Raw genomic sequence first — 16,894 nt, 5'->3', positions numbered from 1 at the left:
GAACTCAAGCATTTTGTCGCTTTATCTTTATAGAGCTCCTTTTTGAATGTGGAATGTTTCTGCTTCTTTAAGCGCGCGCTTTTTGGTGGACGAAATTGTGATCCATGCTCTTTGTACTTGTATGAAATTTAATAATTGGCTTTATTTGAATTCACAACTCCGTTCAACTAACCAGCAAGTGTACTGGGTCGTCCAAGTAATAAACCTTACGCGAGTAAGGGTCGATCCCACAAAGATTGTTGGTATGAAGCAAGCTATGGTCACCTTGTAAATCTCAGTTAGGCAGATTAAATTGGTTTATGGATTTTCGAATAATTAATAATAAACAGAAACTAAAATAAGATAGAAATACTTATGTAAATCAATAGTGGAAATTTCAGATAGGCGTATGGAGGTGCTGTGCTCCTCTTGAATCTCTACTTTCTCATTGCTTTCATCCAATCCTTCTTACTCCTTTCCATGGCAAGCTGTATGTAGGGCATCACCTTTGTCAATGGCTACATCCCATCCTCTCAGTGAAAACGTTCCTATGCTCTGTCACAGCACGGCTAATCATCTGTCGGTTCTCAATCAGGTTGGAATAGAATCCCTTGATTCTTTTGCGTTTGTCATCACGCCCAGCCTTCAGGAGTTTGAAGCTCGTCACAGTCATTCAATCCCAGAATCCTACTCGGAATACCACAGACAAGGTTTAGACTTTCTGGATCCTCATGAATGCCGCCATCTATCTAGCTTATACCACGAAGATTCTGTCGGGAAATCTAAGAGATATGCGCCCGGCCTAGAGTAGAACGGAAGTGGTTGTCAATCACGCGCGTTCATAGGTGAGAATGATGATGAGTGTCACGGATCATCACATTCATCAAAGTGTAGTGCAACGTATATCTTGGAATAAGAATAAAAGAGAATTGAATAGAAAGTAATAATAATTGTATTGAAACTTGAGGTACAGCAGAGCTCCACACCTTTAATCTATGGTGTGCAGAAACTCCACCGTTGAAAATACATAAGTAAAAGGTTCAGGCATGGCCGAATGGCCAGCCCCCAAAACGTGATCAATAGCCTCTTAAGATGAGGAATAAAACAAAACTGAGACCAAAGATGAAACGTGGTCAAAAGACGACTAATACACTAGTAAAAAGTCTTATTTATACTAAACTAGCTACTAGGGTTTACATGAGTAAGTAATTGATGCATAAATCCACTTCCGGGGCCCACTTGGTGTATGTTTGGGCTGAGCTTGATCTATCCACGAGGTGAGGCTTTTTTTGGAGTTGAACTCCAAGTTATGACGTGTTTTGGGCGTTCAACTCCGGATCATGACGTTTTTCTGGCGTTTAACTCCAGACAGCAGCATGTACTTGGCGTTCAACGCCAAGTTACGTCATCAATTTCCGAATAAAGTATGGACTATTATATATTGCTGGAAAGCTCTGGATGTCTACTTTCCAACGCCGTTGAGATCACGCCAATTAGAGTTCTGTAGCCCCAGAAAATCCATTTCGAGTGCAGGGAGGTCAGATTCCAACAGCAACAGCAGTCCTTTTGTCAGCCTTTTTCAAAGTTTTGCTCAAGTCCCTCAATTTCAGCCAGAAATTACCTGAAATCACAGAAAAATACATAAATTCATAGTAAAGTCCAGAAATGTGAATTTAACATAAAAACTAATGAAAACATCCCTAAAAGTAGCTTAAACTTACTAAAAACTACCTAAAAACAATGCCAAAAAGCGTATAAATTATCCGCTCATCACAACACCAAACTTAAATTATTGCTTGTCCCCAAGCAACTGAAAATCAAATAGGATAAAAAGAAGAGAATATACTATAAATTCCAGAATATCAATGAATATTAATTATAATTAGATGAGCGGGACTTGTAGCTTTTTGCTTCTGAACAGTTTTGGCATCTCACTTTTTCCTTTGAAGTTTAGAATGATTGGCTTCTCTAAGAACTTAGAATTTCGGATAGTGTTATTGACTTTCCAAGTTAAGCATGTTGATTTTTGAACACAGCTACTTATGAGTCTTGGCCGTGGCCCCAAGCACTTTGTTTTCCAGTATTACCACCGGATACATAAATGCCACAGACACATAACTGGGTGAACCTTTTCAGATTGTGACTCAGCTTTGCTAGAGTCCCCAGTTAGAGGTGTCCAGAGCTCTTAAGCACACTCTTTTTGCTTTGGATTACGACTTTAACCACTCAGTCTCAAGCTTTTCACTTGGACCTTCATGACACAAGCACATGGTTAGGGACAGCTTGATTTAGCCGCTTAGGCCTGGATTTTATTTCCTTGGGCCCTCCTATCCATTGATGCTCAAAGCCTTGGATCCTTTTTACCCATGCCTTTTGGTTTTAAGGGCTATTGGCTTTTTCTGCTTGCTTTTTCTTTTTTTTTTCTATTTTTTTCGCCATTTTTTTCGCAAGCTTCTTCTTTTTCACTGCTTTTTCTTGCTTCAAGAATCAATTTCATGATTTTTCAGATCATCAATAACATTTCTCTTTGTTCATCATTCTTTCAAGAGCCAACAATTTTAACATTCATAAACAACAAGATCAAAAGACATATGCACTGTTCAAGCATTCATTCAGAAAACAAAAGTATTGTCACCACATCAATATAATTAAATTAAATTCAAGGATAAATTCGAAATTCATGTACTTCTTGTTCTTTTGAATTAAAACATTTTTCATTTAAGAGAGGTGAAGGATTAATGGATTTATTCATAGCTTTAAGGCATGGTTACATACTAATGATCATGAAGTAAAGACACAAAACATAGATAAACACAACATTAAAAACCGAAAACAGAAAGAAATAAAGAACAAGGAATGAATCCACCTTTAGAGGCGTCTTCTTCTTGAAGGACCAATGATGTTCTTAAGCTCTTCTATGTCCCTTCCTTGTCTTTGTTGCTCCTCCCTCATTGCTCTTTGATCTTCTCTTATTTCATGGAGAATGATGGAGTGCTCATGATGTTCTGTAGAACCTATGCACAATTACTCAAGAGGGGGGGGGGTGAATTGAGTATTACAACAACAATGAATATTTTTGCGAAAGTTAAAGACAATATACAAAAGTGTTATTGTACTAGTATTTTTCCAAGAGCTTAACTCAATTGCTAAGCATTTATAAGGAGCTTTTACTTTCCAATAGACACCAACTCAAATAAATTGATCAAGCTTTTCACCAATCGGACTTAAGCTATTCCTTAAGTACTTACGAAGCTACTTTTCGATCACAATTTATTTGCTCAAAGGTAAAAGACAATAATATTGAAGAGATGAGTTTGGAGAGATGCAAACACTATTTAGAGTGGTTCGGCACAATCCTTGTCCTACGTCCACTTTCTTTCTCAATCGCAATTGAGAAGTTCCACTATTGCCAAGCTTCAAGGTGCTCGCGCAAAACCTTTTACAATCCGAGTCCTTAGTTTCTAACACCTCACGGTATATGATCACCACTCGTATACTAACCCACTCCACTTAGAGATACCTTCTCTAAGATTTGCCTTGAGTACTTAGTATACCTCTTTGGTATCCTCACCGACTATAGTGTTTATAACTCTTGACTCAACCTTGGAGATCACACTCCAATTTACAAAGTGTACAAGAAAACAATTCTCAAAGAATTGTTGAGATGAAATGGGTACTCTCTAGAAGAGTGTATGATTACAAGTTTAGCACTATTGAACCAATTGATATTGCTCTCTCAAATTGTGTATTATAACACCTTAAAAATGTGTAGAATGAAAGAATATGAACAAGATAGTTTGCAAATGCTCAAAGATTGTGAAATAAGGCTTCAATCCATCCATTTATAGATTCCCCAAACCTTAGAAACGTTGGGGAATTAATGGGATGGAGCCTTTATGTCAAAACTAGCCGTTTTTTATGTTTTTGAATTATTTGCATCGATGCATAACACTTTGCATCGATGCAAATGTGTCTTTGACGCTGAAATTTGAATTTTCAGCTAGGTTGCATCGATGCAAACATCTTTGCATCGATGCAACAAGTCGTTGCATGCTTTGCATCGATGCAAGATGAGTGTGCATCGATGCAAACCTTAAAGAATGGCTTAAAATCACTTCAAAATGCTTAGGATTGATCTCAAACTTGTTGGAGTCAATTCCTATGCTTTTGTACCTTTGAAAACAAGTTTTTAAACCATTTGGCTAGCATCGAATTGCAAGATGTGCATCAAAACATTTTGTGAGTGTGTGTTGAGAGATTTAGCAATTGGTTCTTAACAAGAAGTTACCTAAGTCCTAAGACACTATACTTGTCTTCAAATGTTGTGGACTTGAGTTTCTTGTTGTTGTTGTGTTGCTTTCAACTCTTCATTCCTCAACGTTGAATGTTGGTTGATCTTTCAATCATGCTTGTTCATTCAAGTTGTTTGTTGGTTTGTCTTTCATGTCGTTTGTTGGTTTGTCATTCATCAAAACCTATGAATACAAATTTCACATACAAGCAACATGATTTACAATTTCCCCCTTTTTGATAATGACAAACCAATTTTGAGGATATGTATTTATAAATGATTTTGAAAGCAACAATAATGCACTTTGTTTTATAGAAAGCTTTGGAGAAGACTTCACAAAAAAAATTTTGCAGGAGTTCCCCCTAAATATGTGCATTTGTTCTTTTAAAGGGCGTTTATCAAAGAAAACGATTTAGATATCAAAGTTTTTGCTTAGCGGAAGTCTTTTTGAAATCATTGTTTCGCAAACTTATTTCTTCTTTTCAAATCCTCAAAAAAAAATTCAAAACTTCAAATATTCTCAAACTTTTCTTCCTTTTTCAAAAGTATATTCTCAAACTTTTCTTCCTTTTTCAAAAGTTCAAAACTTCAAATATCCTCAAACTTTTCTTCCCCCTTTTGACATTATCAAAAAAAGGGAGTTTGAAATGTGTCATAGAAGCATGCATAAAACAATGAATTTTTTTTTTTAAATTCAATTTCTCTATTAATCTCAAGGATGAGATATTCCCCCTTTCAAAAGGAATTTGATTTCCTCTTTTTATATATAATAAGCATGCATAATTCCCCCTAAAATATATCAAGGCATGCACATTAACTTAAAATAGGGGTACCAAGCCTATTTTGAGTTATTCACCAAATAAGCATACAAGCATTAATCATTAAACAAAATTATGAAGGAAATATCAAAGTATTTAAACCATAATAGAAATCCTTAACTTACTAGGAGTTAGTTTAACAATTCATATAATCAAATAAGCATAAAGCAATAAAAAGTGACTTGATGAAGAGGAGACAATCAATCTTGGTCTTCATCATCATCAGTATCCTCTTCATATGGTAGGTGGATGCCGAAATGCTCATATAAGTCATCAATACGACGATCCAAGCGACCCGTGCGATGATCTACACAAGACACACGACGATTAAGTGCTTCAAGTTGCCTACCATGCTCTACTTCAATCCTTTGGATGTTTTGGTTGATGGATTGCAACATACATCATTTCGCCCAAAATCACCAAATTTTCATCCTTTGGTGGTTCTTTCTTCAATCCTTTGAGTTTCATCATGTATATACTCACTTAAACCATGATAAACTTCAATTTGTTGATCCTCCATTGTTTATAATCTTCAAATTCTTCAATCTACCTCAAGATTAATCACTCATTCATCAACTCATAAACCTACAAAACAATGGCTAATTGGATATCTCCAATGCTTAAGTTAGTAAGAGATACAAAAAAAAAGCAATATGAATACAATAAATTCAAACAAATTATATTAGATTAGAATCCAAGATACCAAGTTCATTTCGGATGTTAAAAAAACTTTCTTTACATAAAGGTTTAGTGACGATGTCCGCTAGTTGTTTACTAGTTTCGACAAATTCAATAACCACATCACCCTTTTCAACATGGTCTCTTATGAAGTGATGTCTAATCTCAATATGCTTGGTTCTTGAATGTTGAACCGGATTCTTGGTTAAATTTATTGTACTAGTATTATCACATTTGATAGGAATGTGATCAAGCATGAGTCCATAGTCCATAAGTTGTTGTTTCATCCATAAAATTTGGGCGCAACAACTACCGGCGGCTACATACTCGGCTTCGGCGGTAGACAAGGCTACACTTACTTGTTTCTTACTATGCCATGAAACAAGAGAGTTTCCTAGCAAGTGACAAGTGCCGCTAGTGCTTTTCCTATTCAATTTGCAACCGGCAAAATCGGAATCGGAATAACCAATCAAATCACAAGTGGATCCTTTCGGATACCACAATCCAACATTTAATGTTCCTATGAGATACTTCATAATCCTTTTTACCGCACTTAAGTGAGATTCCTTAGGATTAGCTTGGTATCTCGCACACATGCATACACTAAACATGATATCTGGCCTACTTGCCGTTAGATAAAGTAATGATCCTATCATGCCTCTATACTTCTTTACATCTATGCTTTTACCTTGTTCATCTTTGTCAAGGTAGCAAGTAGTGCTCATTGGTGTGTCCATTGCCTTAGCATTGTCCATTCCAAATCTTTTGAGCAGTTCCTTGCAATATTTGGTTTGGCTAACGAAAGTTCCTTCTTTTCCTTGTTTGATTTGCAGACCAAGGAAGAAGTTGAGTTCGCCCATCATGGACATTTCAAATTCACTTTGCATGAGGTTTGAGAAAAACTTGCAAAGTGATTCGTTAGTTGAACCAAATATTATGTCATCGACATAAACTTGTACCAAAAGGATATTTTTGTTTTCTATCAAGATAAATAAAGTTGTATCAACTTTCCCTCTTCTAAAACCCTTTTCTATTAAAAACTTGCTCAAACGTTCATACCAAGCTCTTGGAGCTTGTTTAAGACTATAAAGAGCTTTCTTGAGTTTAAAAACATGATTAGGATTTTCATAATCCTCAAAACCGGGAGGTTGTTCAACATATACTTCTTCTTTAATGAAACCATTAAGAAAGGCACTCTTAACATCCATTTGATAAAGTTTGAAGTTATAAGAGGATGCAAAAGCAAGTAACATTCTAATTGCTTCTAATCTAGCTACGGGAGCATAAGTTTCGTCATAATCAATGCCTTCCTCTTGATTATAACCTTTAGCTACTAATCTAGCTTTGTTTCTAACAATTGTACCATTTTCATCAAGTTTATTTCTAAAAACCTATTTTGTTCCTACAATTGTTTGATTACTTGGTTTAGGCACCAATTCCCAAACGTCATTTCGTTTGAATTGGTTAAGCTCCTCTTGCATTGCCATAGCCCAATGTTCATCATCAATTGCGGACTCAATGGTAGATGGTTCAATTTGAGAAACAAAAGCACTATATGCAAATAAATTTCTAAAAGTGGATCGAGTTGTTACCCCTTTCGAAACATCACCAATGACGTTGTCTAGAGGATGATCCTTTGAAGTACGCCAATCCTTTGGAAGTGCATTTATTTGTGCTTGTGATGGTTCAATTTCTTTAACTTGAACACTATCCTTTGTTGAGCTTGTAGAGGCTTCATTTAAACCTTTTTCTTTGTCTTCACCATTCAAATTTAGTGAATCAAAGTTTTCTACATTTTCATCAAAATCTTTTCTAGCACAATAACGGTTAGTTTCATCAAAAGCGACATGAATACTTTCTTCCATAGTCATGATGCGTTTATTATATACTCTAAAAGCTTTGCTAGTTAAAGAATAGCCTAAGAAGATTCCTTCATCAGCCTTAGCATCAAATTTGCCTAAGTTATCTTTTCCATTATTTAGAATAAAGCATTTACAACCAAAGACGTGAAGGTGGGAAATATTTGGCTTTCTTCCTTTGTACAATTCGTACGGTGTTTTCTTAAGAATAGGTCGAATGATAATCCTATTCATAACATAACACGCGGTACTAACCGCATCCGCCCAAAAGTACTTAGGAATATTAGCCTCATTGAGCATAGTTCTCGCCATTTCTTCTAAATGACGATTTTTCCTTTCAACCACACCATTTTGTTGTGGTGTTCTAGGAGAGGAAAAATTATGCTCAATGCCATTTTCTTCACAAAAAGTTTCAAAAAGATTGTTTTCAAATTCTCCACCATGATCACTTCTAATAGATGATATATGCAAATTCTTTTCATTTTGAATAACTTTGGCTAATCCTTTGAATGCTCGAAATGCATCACTCTTGTTTGCTAGGAACAAGGTCCATGTAAATCGAGAGTAATCATCAACAATAACTAAAGCATAGTAATTGCCACCAAAGCTCATAGTCCTAGAAGGACCAATAAATCCATGTGCAAAAGTTGTAATGGCCTTGTTGTTGAAACAATGTTTTTGGATTTAAAAGAGGCCTTTACTTGTTTTCCCTTTTGACATGCGTCGCAAATGACGTCTTTTTCAAAACGTAGCTTTGGTAAGCCAATTACTAACTCTTTAGAGACCAACTTGTTAAGATGGTCCATGTTAGCATGAGCTACTCTACGATGCCATAACCAAGTTTCATCATTTTTACTAACAAGGCATTTCACATCATTGAGGAGACTTCATTTAGATTAATCATGTATACATTGTCAACACGGTGCCCAATTAGCACAATTTCATTAGTGTCTTGCCTTTTTATCAAACAACATTTTGAATCAAAGGTGACTAAGTTTCCTTTGTCACAAAGTTGGCTAACACTAATGAGATTATGTTTGAGACCTTTGACAAGTATAACATTATCTATGGAGGTAGAAGGATTTTTACCAACTTTTCCAACGCCGATTACTTTGCCGGTGTTGTTGTCTCCATAGATCACGTTTCCTCCGTTTGTAGGCTCTATTGCGGTGAATTTTGATTCATCGCCGGTCATGTGTTTGGAGCATCCACTATCAACATACCAATTTGCATCCTTAGCTCCAACACGTACCTTTTCTTCGCTTGCCATTAAGCAAAGATTTGCAACCTCGTCGTCATCGGAGTCGGATTCATCCTCGTTCTCCCATGATATGTATGCTTTCTCCTTCTTCTTAAATTTCTTGTTTTTGTCCTCCTTTTGAAGTTTTGGACAATTGGGTTTGATGTGTCCAACTTCTCCACACTCATAGCATTTTGGTACCTTTGTTTTGCTCTTGAAATTTTTCTTCATTGCAAACTTATTGAATCTTTTTAATAAGAGTGCAAATTCTTCATCTCCTTCTTCTTCATTATCATCACTCTCTTCTTGCAGTGATGTTGTTTTAAGGGCGAGACTTTTCTTTGCTTTCTTCACCTTTTTGTCTATTTAGCATAGTCATTTCATAGGTGAGTAGATTACCTCGTAGTTGATCAAATGTAAGTTGATCATAGAGCCTTCCTTCCACAATAGCGTTTACTTTGGAGTTCCATTTTGGTGTAAGGCTTGTAAGCACCTTGGTCATAATTTGTTTATCATTGTACTTTGTGCCAAGCATGCTTAGATTGTTGAAGATCTTGGAGAGTCTTTCAAGAGCTTCTTCAATGCTTTCTTCATCTTTCATTTTAAAATTTTCCCATTCATGAACCAACATAAATACCTTTGATTCTTTAACGTGGTCGGTTCCTTCGTAAGTGATTTGGAGTTTATCCCAAATCTCTTTAGCGGTTTCACATGTAGAGATCTTCATATAATCATGCTCGTTAAGTGCACAATGAATGAAGTGATGGCTTTATCATTCATTGCCACTTTCTTCCAATCATCGTCACTATATTCATCTTCTCCTTTCGGTACTTGCTTTAAGACGGAGGCTTCTCCTTCTTTAGCGCTTGTTGTCTTTGTTGGAATGTGATTTCCATTCTCAATCACTTTCCAAATTCTCACATCTTGAGAACGGATCCAAATTCTCATCTTATTTTCCAATAAGAGTAATTTGTTCCGCTAAAAAGAGGAGGTCTAGCGGTTGAGTTACCTTCGCTAGTGTTGTTGTTGTTAAAGCCTGTGCTTGCCATGATCTTTTCCCTTAAACGGTTAAGTCTTTCAAAGGGTTAAGCTCTGATACCACTTGTAGAACCTATGCACAATTACTCAAGAGGGGGGGTGAATTGAGTATTACAACAACAATGAATATTTTTGCGAAAGTTAAAGACAATATACAAAAGTGTTATTGTACTAGTATTTTTCCAAGAGCTTAACTCAATTGCTAAGCATTTATAAGGAGCTTTTACTTTCCAATAGACACCAACTCAAATAAATTGATCAAGCTTTTCACCAATCGGACTTAAGCTATTCCTTAAGTACTTACGAAGCTACTTTTCGATCACAATTTATTTGCTCAAAGGTAAAAGACAATAATATTGAAGAGATGAGTTTGGAGAGATGCAAACGCTATTTAGAGTGGTTCGGCACAATCCTTGTCCTACGTCCACTTTCTTTCTCAATCGCAATTGAGAAGTTCCACTATTGCCAAGCTTCAAGGTGCTCGCACAAAACCTTTTACAATCCGAGTCCTTAGTTTCTAACACCTCACGGTATATGATCACCACTCGTATACTAACCCACTCCACTTAGGGATACCTTCTCTAAGATTTGCCTTGAGTACTTAGTATACCTCTTTGGTATCCTCACCGACTATAGTGTTTATAACTCTTGACTCAACCTTGGAGATCACACTCCAATTTACAAAGTGTACAAGAAAACAATTCTCAAAGAATTGTTGAGATGAAATGGGTACTCTCTAGAAGAGTGTATGATTACAAGTTTAGCACTATTGAACCAATTGATATTGCTCTCTCAAATTGTGTATTATAACACCTTAAAAATGTGTAGAATGAAAGAATATGAACAAGATAGTTTGCAAATGCTCAAAGATTGTGAAATAAGGCTTCAATCCATCCATTTATAGATTCCCCAAACCTTAGAAATGTTGGGGAATTAATGGGATGGAGCCTTTATGTCAAAACTAGCCATTTTTTATGTTTTTGAATTATTTGCATCGATGCATAACACTTTGCATCGATGCAAATGTGTCTTTGACGCTGAAATTTGAATTTTCAGCTAGGTTGCATCGATGCAAACATCTTTGCATCGATGCAACAAGTCATTGCATGCTTTGCATCGATGCAAGATGAGTGTGCATCGATGCAAACCTTAAAGAATGGCTTAAAATCACTTCAAAATGCTTAGGATTGATCTCAAACTTGTTGGAGTCAATTCCTATGCTTTTGTACCTTTGAAAACAAGTTTTTAAACCATTTGGCTAGCATCGAATTGCAAGATGTGCATCAAAACATTTTGTGAGTGTGTGTTGAGAGATTTAGCAATTGGTTCTTAACAAGAAGTTACCTAAGTCCTAAGACACTATACTTGTCTTCAAATGTTGTGGACTTGAGTTTCTTGTTGTTGTTGTGTTGCTTTCAACTCTTCATTCCTTAACGTTGAATGTTGGTTGATCTTTCAATCATGCTTGTTCATTCAAGTTGTTTGTTGGTTTGTCTTTCATGTCGTTTGTTGGTTTGTCATTCATCAAAACCTATGAATACAAATTTCACATACAAGCAACATGATTTACATGTTCCACCCTTAGTTGTTCAACATTGTGGCTCAAATCTTCTAAGAAAGTGTTGAGTTGTTCCCAATAGTTGTTGGGAGGAAAGTGCATCCCTTGAGGCATCTCAGGGATTTCTTGATGATGAGCTTCCTCATGCATCTCTTGAGAACCGTGAAGGGTCTCTCTTGCTTGCTCCATCCTCTTCTTGGTGATGGGCTTATCCTCTTCAATGGAGATGTCTCCTTCTATGATAACTCCAGCTGAGTAACATAGATGGCAAATAAGGTGAGGAAAAACTAGCCGTGCCATGGGTGAAGGCTTGTCGGCTATTTTGTAGATTTCATTGGAGATGACCTCATGAACTTCTACTTCCTCTCCAATCATGATGCCATGAATCATGATGGCCCGATCCACAGTAACTTCAGATCGGTTGCTAGTGGGAATGATGGAGCATTGAATGAACTCCAACCATCCTCTAGCCACAGGCTTGAGGTCCAGTCTTCTTAGTTGGACTGGCTTGCCTTTGGAGTCTCTCTTCCATTGAGCTCCTTCCACACATATGTCCATTAGGACTTGGTCCAACCTTTGATTAAAGTTGACCCTTCTAGTGTAGGGGCGTTCATCTCCTTGCATCATGGGCAAGTGGAATGCCAACCTCACATTTTTCGGACTAAAATCTAAGTATTTTCCCCGAACCATTGTGAGATAATTCTTTGGACTCGGGTTCATACTTTGATCATGGTTCCTAGTGATCCATGCATTGGCATAGAACTCTTGAATCATTAAGATTCTGACTTGTTGCATGGGGTTGGTTAGGACTTCCCAACCTCTTCTTCGGATTTCATGTCGGATTTCTGGATACTCATTTTTCTTGAGCTTGAAAGGGACCTCAGGGATCACCTTCTTCTTTGCCACAACATCATAGAAGTGGTCTTGATGGCTCTTGGAGATGAATCTTTCCATCTCCCATGACTCGGAGGTGGAAGCTTTTGTCTTCCCTTTTCCTTTTCTAGAGGATTCTCCGGCTTTAGGTGCCATTGATGGTAATGGAAAAACAAAAAGCTTATGCTTTTACCACGCCAAACTTAAAATATTGCTCGCCCTCGAGCAAGAGAAGAAAGAAGAGAAGAAGAAGAAGAAGAAAATATGGTAGAGAGGGAGAGATGTAGGTTTGGCTAAGTGGGAGAAGAGGGGTTTGTGTTGTGTGAAAATAAAGTAGAATGGAAGGGTATTTATAGGGAGAGGGGGGAGTGTATGTTCGGCCATTTTGGGTGGGAATGGGTGGGAAAATGGTTTTGAATTTTTGAAGGTAGGTGGGGTTTATGGGGAAGAGTGGGAGGATGTGAGTAGTGAAGGGGGTAATTGGGAAGAGGAATTGAGGTGATTGGTGAAGAGTGTTGGGAAGTGTGACATGGGGAAGAGTAATCACAAAAACTAGGATTAGGAGGTAAGGTGGGAATATGGTAGGTGGAGATCCTGTGGGGTCCACAGATCCTGAGGTGATCCTGTGGGGTCCACAGGTCCTGAGGTGTCAAGGAATTCCATCCCTGCACCAAATAGGCATGTAAATTGCCTTTGCACACCATTCTGGCGTTTAAACGCCGTGTGGTGCGCATTCTGGGCGTTCAACGCCCATGTAAAGCATGTTTCTGGCGTTGAACGCCAGTTTCATGCTTGTTACTGGCGTTCAGCGCCAGCTTTTCTTCTCTGGGCACATTCCTAGCGTTCAGCGCCAGAATGTTGCTTGTTTCTGGCGTTCAGCGCCAGAATGATGCTCTGTTCTGGTGTTGACCGCCGGCCAGATGCATCTTACTGGCGTTGAACGCCAGCCTGTGCTTCCTCCAGGGTGCGAATTTTTTTCTGCTGTTTTTGACTCTGTTTTTAATTTTTATGATTTTTTCGTGACTCCTCATGATCATGTACCTAATAAAACACAAAATAACAATAATATAGAATAAAATAAAAATTAGATAAATAAAATTGGGTTGCCTCCCAACAAGCGCTTCTTTAATGTCAATAGCTTGACAGTGGCTCTCATGGAGCCACAAGGTGATCAGGTCAATGTTGTATAGTCCCAACACCAAACTTAGAGTTTGGATATGGGGTCTTAACACCAAACTTAGAGTTTGGTTGTGGCCTCACAACACCAAACTTAGAGTTTGACTGTGTGGGCTCTTCTTGACTCTGAACTGAGAGAAGCTCTTCATGCTTACTCTCTTTTGTCACAGAGGGATGGCCATATGCCTTAAACACAAGGTAGTCCCCATTCAATTGAAGGACTAATTCACCTCTGTTGACATCTATCACAGCTCCTGCTGTGGCTAGGAAAGGTCTTCCAAGGATAATGCAATCATCCTCTTCCTTCCTAGTGTCTAAGATTATGAAATCAGCAGGGATGTAAAGGCCTTCAACCTTTACTAACACGTCCTCTACTATTCCATAAGCTTGTCTCAATGACTTGTCTGCCAATTGTAATGCGAACAAGGCAGGTTGTACCTCAATGATCCCCAGCTTCTCCATTACAAAGAGTGGCATAAGATTTATCCATGACCCCAGATCACACAGAGCTTTTTCAAAGGTCATGGTGCCTATGGTACAAGGTATCAAAAACTTGCCAGGATCTTGTTTCTTTTGAGGTAGAATTTGCTGAATCCAGGTATCCAGTTCACTAATGAGCAAGGGAGGTTCACTTTCCCAAGTCTCATTACCAAACAACTTGGCATTCAGCTTCATGATAGCTCCTAAGTATTGAGCAACCTGCTCTCCGGTTACATCTTCATCCTCTTCAGAGGAAAAATAGTCTTCAGAGCTCATGAATGGCAGAAGAAGATTTAATGGAATCTCTATGGTCTCTATATGAGCCTCAGATTTCTTTGGATCCTTAATAGGAAACTCCTTCTTGCTGGAGGGACGTCCCAGGAGGTCTTCCTCACTAGGATTTTCGTCCTCCTCCTCCCTTGTGCATTCGGCCACATTGATTATATCAATGGCCTTGCACTCTCCTTTTGGATTCTCTTCTGTATTGCTTGGGAGAATACTGGGAGGAGTTTCAATGACTTTCTTACTCAACTGGCCCACTTGTGCCTCCAGATTTCTGATGGAGGATCTTGTTTCACTCATGAAACTGAAAGTGGCTTTTGACAGATCAGAGACTAGATTGGCTAAATTAGATGTGTTTTGTTCAGAATTCTCTGTCTGTTGCTGAGAAGATGATGGATATGGCTTGCTATTGCTCAACCTATTGCGTCCACCATTGTTAAAGCCTTGTTGAGGCTTCTGTTGATCCTTCCATGAGAAATTTGGATGATTTCTCCATGATGAGTTATAGGTGTTTCCATAAGGTTCACCCATGTAATTAACCTCTGCCATGGCAGGGTTCTCAGGATCATAAGCTTCTTCAGAAGCTGCCTCTCTAGTACTGTTGGATGCATGTTGCCATCCATTCAGATTTTGAGAGATCATGTTGACCTGTTGAGTCAACACTTTGTTCTGAGCCAATATGACATTCAGAGCATCAATTTCAAGAACTCCTTTCTTCTGAGGTATCCCATTATTCACGGAATTCCTCTCAGAAGTGTACATGAATTGGTTGTTTGCAACCATGTCAATGAGTTCTTGAGCCTCTTCAGGCATTTTCTTTAGGTGAATAGATCCACCTGCAGAATGGTCCAATGACATTTTCGAAAATTCAGATAGACCATAATAGAATATATCTAATATGGTCCATTCTGAAAACATGTCAGATGGACATCTTTTGGTCTGCTGCTTGTATCTTTCCCAAGCTTCATAGAGGGATTCACCATCTTTTTGTTTGAAGGTTTGAACATCCACTCTCAGCTTGCTCAGCTTTTGAGGAGGAAAGAATTTATCCAGGAAGGCAGTGACCAGCTTATCCCAGGAGTCCAGGCTATCCTTAGGTTGTGAATCCAACCATATTCTAGCTCTGTCTCTTACAGCAAAAGAGAAAAGCATGAGTCTGTAGACTTCAGGATCAACTCCATTCGTCTTTACAGTCTCCCAGATCTGCAAGAACTCAGTTAAAAACTGATAAGGATCTTCAGATGGAAGTCCATAAAACTTGCAGTTTTGTTGCATCAAGGCAACTAGTTGAGGTTTCAGCTCAAAGTTATTGGCTCCAATGGCAGGAATGGAGATGCTTCTTCCATCAAATTTGGACGTTGGCTTTGTGAAGTCACCAAGCATTCTCCTTGCATTATTATTATTTTCGGCTGCCATCTCCTTCTCTTGTTCGAAAATTTCTGAAAGGTTACCTTTAGAATAATGTAATTTAGCTTTTCTTAATTTTCTTTTCAGAGTCCTTTCAGGTTCAGGATCAATTTCAATAAGAGTGCCTTTTTCCTTGTTCCTGCTCATATGAAAGAGAAGAAAACAAGAAAAGAAAGAGGAATCCTCTATGTCACAGTATAGAGATTCCTTTATGTTAGTAGAAAAAGAGAGGGGAGAAGAATGAAGAAGAATGGGATCGGATATTTAGATGGAGAGAGGTGAAGAGAAGTGTTAGTAATTAAATAATTAAATAGAATAAGAAAAGGGAGGGAGAATTTCGAAAATAAGTTTGAAAAGGAGTTAGTAATTTTCGAAAATTAAATATAAAATAAGATTAAAATTAAAATTTAAAACAATTAAAAAGAATTTTTGAAAAAGGGATGAGATATTTTCAAAAATTAGAGAGGAAAAAGTAGTTAGGTGGTTTTGAAAGAGATAAGAAACAAACAAAAAGTTAGTTAGTTGATTGAAAAAGATTTGAAATCAAATTTGAAAAAGATAAATTTTGAAAGGGATAAGATAAAAATTTTAAGAAAAAGATATTTTGAAAAAGATTTAATTTTTAAAATGACTTAACTAACAAGAAACTACAAGATTAGATTCTAGAATTTAAAGATTGAACCTTTCTTAACAAGAAAGTAACAAACTTCAAATTTTTGAACCAATCACATTAATTGTTAGCTAATTTTCGAAAATTAGATATAAAAGATAAGAAAAAGATTTTTGAAAAAATAATTTTTTAAAAATTTCGAAAATAAGAAAAAAATGGAAAAGATATGATTTTTGAAAAAGATTTTGAAAAGATAAGATTTTTAAAATTGAAATTTTGACTTGACTTGTAAGAAACAACTAATTTTTAAAAATTTTTGACCAAGTCAACCCAAAATTTCAAAAATTTGGAGGAAAATAAGGAAAAAATATTTTTTTGATTTTTGAATTTTTAATTATGAGAGAGAAAAACAACAAAATTACTCAATGCATGAAATTTTTAGATCAAAACAATGAATACATGCAAGAATGCTATGAATGTCAAGATGAACATCACGAACACTTTGAAGATCATGATGAACATCAAGAACATAATTTTGAAAAATTTTTGATGCAAAGAAAACATGCAAGACACCAAACATAGAAATCTTTAATGCATGGACACTA

The 16,894-nt window shown here is 37.1% G+C and overlaps 1 non-coding gene across 1 annotated transcript; it reads left to right on the top strand.

Annotated features, from left to right (window-relative positions):
* Positions 1 to 15,188: 15,188 nt before the first annotated feature.
* On the top strand, positions 15,189 to 15,292 carry LOC130978013 (small nucleolar RNA R71). The gene has a single exon (XR_009085677.1). It is a non-coding gene; the product is annotated as a small nucleolar RNA R71 (small nucleolar RNA).
* Positions 15,293 to 16,894: the final 1,602 nt, after the last annotated feature.

This window comes from Arachis stenosperma, chromosome 4, assembly GCF_014773155.1.
Source record: "Arachis stenosperma cultivar V10309 chromosome 4, arast.V10309.gnm1.PFL2, whole genome shotgun sequence".
In the NCBI taxonomy this organism is placed as follows: domain Eukaryota; kingdom Viridiplantae; phylum Streptophyta; class Magnoliopsida; order Fabales; family Fabaceae; genus Arachis; species Arachis stenosperma.
The sequence above is the reverse complement of the archived record's forward strand: the minus strand, read 5'-3'. Positions and strand labels throughout refer to the sequence as shown.